Here is a 6698-nt window from a genome sequence, read left to right as displayed (position 1 = left end):
GCAACTCATGCTCCACTTGCCGCATTTTCCAATGATAAAGCCAGTTGTTGTGCCTGTTTGAAGTCCAGTTGGGCTTCCGCTAATAGGCGCTTTTGCATGTTTACATCATTAATCCCATGCACCAAATGGTCTATCAGCATCACATTAAGGGTTAAACCAAAGTCACATGCCTCTGCCAGTCATCTTAATCTCATCAGAAATCCCCACACAGATTCCCTTGGTTCTCAAATTGCCAAGTAAAACTGGTAGCATCTCAGAATTAGAGGAGGCTTGGGGTCATAGTATGCCTTAATTAAATCCTTCAACTTTTGAAAGGCTTTAGTATGTTGTGCCTCAGAGAAAGTTAGGCTCCTAATAACCGAAAAAGTTGCAGGTCCACAAGCTGTCAAGAGAATTACTTGTCGCTTTTCACATACCCCAATGTCATTTGCCTGGAAAAAATAATGCATTATTTCCACATACTGAGCCCAGTCTTCAACAGCAGGATCAAACAAGTTAAGCTTGCCAAGCAATAGTATGATGCTCACTCCAATTCAAAGAGAACTGTTGTGGGCAAATGTCTTCAGTAGCATCCCATGGGAGGCAAAATAAAGATTGGGTCCTCTCAGCAGTCTTTGTAGAAATAACAGAACCTATTCTTATAACCTGTAAATATTTACAGAGATGCAATAAACTATATCTTGTTGATCCTGTAAGACTCTTCACCAAGGACAATACAGCACCAAACTGAAGAGAGCATTCAGCGATAGTGTTAACTGCTGCAAGGAAATCCACCAACAGGAGGGAAAAGAGAACGTATCAAGGTCATTGACGCTTCGGCCATTTTGGGTCATCAATCTCATCAGGATTATAATGTTCAATCTATACTACCTTCAACCCAAAGCCAAAATCTCTTCAAATTCATTCACTGAGCTTCTGAATGCAAAAGATTCTTGTGTGCGCACTCACTCAGTAGACATTGGAGGAAATAGGCCCATTACCGAATATCTGAAAACAGCTAACTAGCTCTCCACCATCAATTAAGGTCAATGGTGAGCTCCTAGAAAATGTAAACCATTTACAAGCTTCTTCATGATGAGGCCAAGTACAGACAATAATTTTCATCGGGTTCCCAATACACCCACTCAGCCTTCAGCTGGCTGACAATAAAATCATTTGAAGGCTAAGATTGCAAACTTGAATCTAAGTTCATTCTTTACTGGGCAGCAATGGTCCCCATGCTACTTGGGCAAACTACAGGAGGCACCTCAAAACACTGGAGAAGTAAAAGCAATGGTGCTTCACAAGATCTTCCAAACCCAGTGCCAGAAAGGTAGTCCATCAATAGCACCCCTCCAAAAGTGACTTGTCCATCATTCAGTCACTAGCTCATTGAAATGCTTTAGGTATGTTCTGAAAGTACTCTTGAAGATGTCAAACACCTCACTGCCTCATGGTTCCTCACTGGTTGTGTGATTGATCTAAATGGAAAGAATTCTTCTGGAAGGTACCAAACTCATCGAGAGATTTGATCTAAAGCAAAAGGACCCAAAGTTGAGGTGCTAGGGAGAGTGCACAAACTTCCAATCATCTCTCCATTTAATCTTCCAGGGATCACCCACTGCACCAAGAGCAGTGTCTGCTGATTATATTGCAGCCACTTCAGAACCCAACGACTGGAGCAGAAAACAAGATACCTACAAAGTCAAGGGATTGCCTAAGAAAATAGTGACTGGTGGGGATTATCTGATATGAATTTGTACAGTATTTCTTTCGTATTTAGAGATTTATTTTACTTTCCAAGTTATTTCATTTGGGAATATACAATCCAATTCAAGTACAGTAAAGAATTTCAAATGGTTTGTTCTCCACATTCAAAATGTCCAAACGAAGGTGAGTGTAGTTTATATATCAGCGTGAGTCTTCCAGTCTGGATCAGATTGAGTTATTTCTATCCCAGGCCAGAAACATTGCTACAGACTTACCTTTGAGCTATGTTCCAGCTGCATTTTAAGACATGGATTTCTATGGAAAGCTCTATTCACTTTAATTGTTTCATTTAAAATTGCAATTTTGAAAGACACAACAGGATTTTAAGTGAGGAATTAATGGACATGATTTAGTGAGAGCAAACCTGGCTAGGTGCAGTACAGTACTTAATGAAAGATATATTTGCATTGAAGGTGATACAATGAACCTTCACTAAATCGGACAACAATCTGATCCCATGGACAAATGATGAGAGACCAAGTAAATGACCGTAAGACCATAAGACATAGGAGCAGAAGGACTCCATTGAGTCTGATCCACTATTCAATGAGATCATGGCTGATCTGATGATCGTCAACTCCACTTTCCTGCTTTTTCCCCATAACCCCTGATTCCCTCACCAATTAAAAATCTATGGAGTGGCACAGTGCTGCCTCACAGCGCCACAGACCTGGGCTCAATTCTAGCCTCAGGTGACTGTGCAAACTTCACGCAGACATTCTCCTTGTGTCAGCATGGGCTTCCTCCTCGTACTCCAGTTCCCTCCCACAGTCCAAAGACATGCAGGTTAGTTGGATTAGCCATGCTAATTGTCCATAGTGTCCAGGGATATGCAGGCTTGGTAGATTAACCATTGGAAATGCAGATGGATGATTATGCAGCTGGTCTGGGTGGGATGCTATTTAGACGGTCAGTGTAGACTTGATGGGCTGAATAGTCTGCTTCCACACTATAGGGATTCTACGAATCTATCTCAGCCTTAAATATATTCAATGACCCAGTCTCGACAGCCTTCTGCAGCAAAGAATTCTAGATGCACAATACTATTAGAGAAAAAATCTTCCTCATCTGTCTTAAATACACAGCCACTTATTCTGAGATTATGTCCTCTGATCCTAAACTCTTGGACTACAAGGGCAAAATAACCTTTCCTCAGCTATCCTGTCAAGTACCCTAAGAATCTCAAATCAACTCTAATATATCAGAGGTCCATTCATTAGTCTGATAACTGCCAAGATTTTGCCTAGTTACTGAACATTGACTATGCCCCTCTTCGTGTCATTCTCACCACTTGTCTTCCCACCTATGTTAGCATCACCTGGCTACAGATCTTTCTTCATCCGAGCCATTAATATATATTGTAAATAATTGTAGCCCCAGCACTTATCCCTGCGGCACTCCAGTAACTTCAGATTGCCGTCCTGAAAATGTCCCCTTATCCCAACTCTCTGTCTTCTAATAGATTACCAATCCTCTTTTCATTGCTAATACATAACCCTCCACCATGGGCCATTATCATATTAAATGACCTAATGTCTGACACCATATCAAAATGAGCTCTACTTTCCCTCAAATCATTCCTGCCACTGAGTGGACATGGTAACAGTTTCCAAAATTGATGTGAATGCATCTGCACATGACCAACGCAAAATAGCCAAGGAGCTTAGAGGGAACATTGGTTAAAGACGAATCAACCACAGATGATGGAATCCAAGGTAGACAAACAGGAGGTTGGATGAACACAGCAAGCCAGGCAGCACAGAGGAAAGGAGCAGTCAACGTTTCGCGTATTACCCTTCTTCAGGACTGGATGTGGGGGTAGGGAGAGCTGCAAATAAGGAGAGGGGGGAGGGGTGGTAGCAGAATCGCAGTGATAGGTGGACACTGGTAGTAGGTACGATCTGGTTGGTCAATGGGAGGGATGAATCTGGTTGGTGGATGGAAGGGAGGGTCAGAAGGTGGAATGGAAAGGAGGAGGTGGGACTGGAAAGGGAGCCAGGGGATGTGTGGGAAGGTTATTTGAAATTGGAGAACTCAATGTTGAGTCCTCCGGGCTGTAGTGTGCCCAGGTGGAAGATTTCTTCAAATTTGCGTTCTGATTCGCTGCGACACAAGAGGAGGCCGAGGACGGACATGTCGGAGGTGGGGGGTGTGGGGGGTTGGGGGTGGTGCGCCGTGGTAGTTGAAATGGGCAGTGACTGGGAGGTTAGGTTGGCCATTACAGGCCAGATGAAGATACTCGGCGAAACGGTCATCTAATCTACATTTGGTCTCACCGACATAGAGAAGACCACATTGGGAGCACTGAATGCAATAGAATAGGTTGGAGGAGATGCAGGTGAAGCTCTGTCTCAACTGGAAGGACTGTTTAAGGCCCTGGATGGAGATATGGGAGATGGTATGTGGGCAGGTGTTGCATCTTTTATGGTTACAGGGGAAGGTACCAGGCAGTTTGGAGTGGTTTGGTGGAAGTTACTCTTCTGTCATTACATCAAGGAAGGGGAGGGAGGTGTCTAAGATAAACCAAGTGAATTTGAGCACGAGGTGGAAGTTGTTAGCGAAGTCGATGAACGGCTCCAGTTCAGCCTGGGTGCAGGACACAGCACCGATGCAGTCAGCGATGTAACTCTCACCGACGTGACCACATACAATCCTCAAACCAACTCCCAATTAGGACTCCCTCCCTAGTTTCCAATCTGATCCTGTTCCTCTGACAGCCCCCAGTTATAACCCAACCTACTCTCGGTTCATGACAATCGACAACACCTCCCAGTCGCAGACCACTTCAACTCCCCCTCCCACTCCCTGGACAACGCGTCCATCCTGGGCCTCCTCCAGTGCCACAATGATGCCACCCGAAAACTAGAAGAACAGCACCTCATGTTCCACCTGGGAACCCTACAACCCAATGGTCTCAATATGGACTTTACAAGCTTCAAAATCTCCCCACCCACAACCTCGTCCCAAGACCAGCCCCTCCTCTCTTCCCTGCCTCCTTGACCTATCTGTCTTTTCTCCCACCTATCCGCTCCTCCCACCTCACTGACCAAACCCCACCCCCACTTCCTACCTACTAGCCTCATCCCCTTCTTCTTGACCTGTCCGTCTTCCCTCCCACCTACCTGCCCCTCCCTCCTCACTGACCAACCCCGTCCCAACTCCCTATCTACACTCACCTTTACTGGCTCCATCCCCGCCTCCCTGACCTGACCGTTTTCTCTCCACCTATCTGCTCCTCTATCCACCTCCTATCATCGCCTCCCCCTCTCTCTCTTTATTTAGGAGCTCCCTTCCCCCTCCCCCATTTCTGAAAAAGGGTCCAGACCTGAAACATCAGCTTTCCTGCTCCTCTGATGCTGCTTGACCTGCTGTGTTCATCCAGCTCTACACCTTGTTATCTCAGACTCCAGCATCAGCAGTTCCTACTATCTCTGTTATGGATTACTCCTGCTCCTGAGCCTTTACGTTCTTAAGGTCATTAATTGCCTTAAAACATGAGTCAGTAAAACCAAAAAGTAATAATCTCACATCTCCACCTCTGCTCTGCAGCATTCTTTTAATGGAGCGCAGACATGGGTAACACAGAGACAGCACGGCTCCCAGTGTTTTGACCACAACACCTACACCTGAATTTAATTGTGTTGTGTTTCATTTCACACTTCCCTAGTGTAGCTCTCTCTATCTGTTGCATTGCCCTTTGTTGTACTTTGTGTCTTTCTCATCTGCCAGGACTAGTGTTCGCTTTTGCCTTTTTGCACATATTTTTCTTCCGGTTTTATGCAGTCACTTAACTCTTTTGTTGTCCGTGGGTTTTGTTTTTAGCAAGTACTAGTATAAGTTGGTTCTGTATCAGATTAAATTCTTTCTTGAACACCTTCCAACTAAGGTTAGTTGCTTTGCCCATTACTGGATTTGTTCAGTGTTCTGTGACAGTGTGGCCATGCACAAACAAAAAAAATCCGAAAGGTTAAAGCAACATTGGAGTTTGTATTGAAGCTCTGGTCAGTCAACATCTGGAATATGATGTAATTTTCAGACACTTTGGAAAAAAAATGATACCCTTGGAATTAATCCAACACAGAATGTTATCAGGTCTCCAAGGATTAAATTATGAGGAGAAATTTTAGAAATTAGGCTTGCACTCATGGAATATAGATGTTTAAGTGGTGGCTTGATGATCTTGCTTCCACTTTTGAAAAGAATTGATAGGCTAGTCAAAGAACAACGTTTTCATCGATTGGCAGGTCAAGGGTAAGGAATCATATCATCAAAATCAGAGGCAGGCCATTCACGAGAGAAGTGAGAAAAAGGTTCTTATCATTCAAAAGATGGCTGAAGTATTGACCTACCTCACACAAAGAGTGACCTTTTAAAATTCAATCGTGGTAATGTGGGCTTCACTTGGGTTCAAATCCCGCCAAAGCAGACAGTGGAATTTGAATCTGATAACCAAAAAAATCTGGAATTAAGAGTCTAACCATGACCACAAAACCGTTGTTGATTGTCAGGCAAAACCCATTCAGTTCACAAATACCCTTTAGGGTAGGACATCTGCTGCCTTTATTTGGTCTGGCTGACACATGACTCCAGACCCACAGCAATGTGTTTGACTGTTTAGTGTCCTCTGGGCAATTAGGAATGGATATTAAATGCTGGCCTGGCTATTGACGCCAACATTGCATGAATAAATAGAAACAAATCTCAATTTGATAACAAAAACAAAGTTGCTGGAAAAGCCCAGCAGGTCTGGCAGCATTTGTGAAGGAAAAAACAGAGTTAACATTTCGGGACCAGTGACCCTTCTTCAGAACCCTCAATTTGATAATCTCAGCACTCCAAATAACCTTCCCAACAGTGCCCTCCATCATTGCTGACCAAATATCTGTCCTCTTTTGCCTTAAAAATGTTTAAAGATTCTGCTTCACCTGTTTTTTTGAGGAATAGAGTTC

The sequence above is a fragment of the Rhincodon typus genome, chromosome 5 (assembly GCF_021869965.1).
Source record: "Rhincodon typus isolate 14 chromosome 5, sRhiTyp1.1, whole genome shotgun sequence".
Lineage (NCBI taxonomy): Eukaryota > Metazoa > Chordata > Chondrichthyes > Orectolobiformes > Rhincodontidae > Rhincodon > Rhincodon typus.
This window is presented reverse-complemented; position numbering follows the sequence as displayed.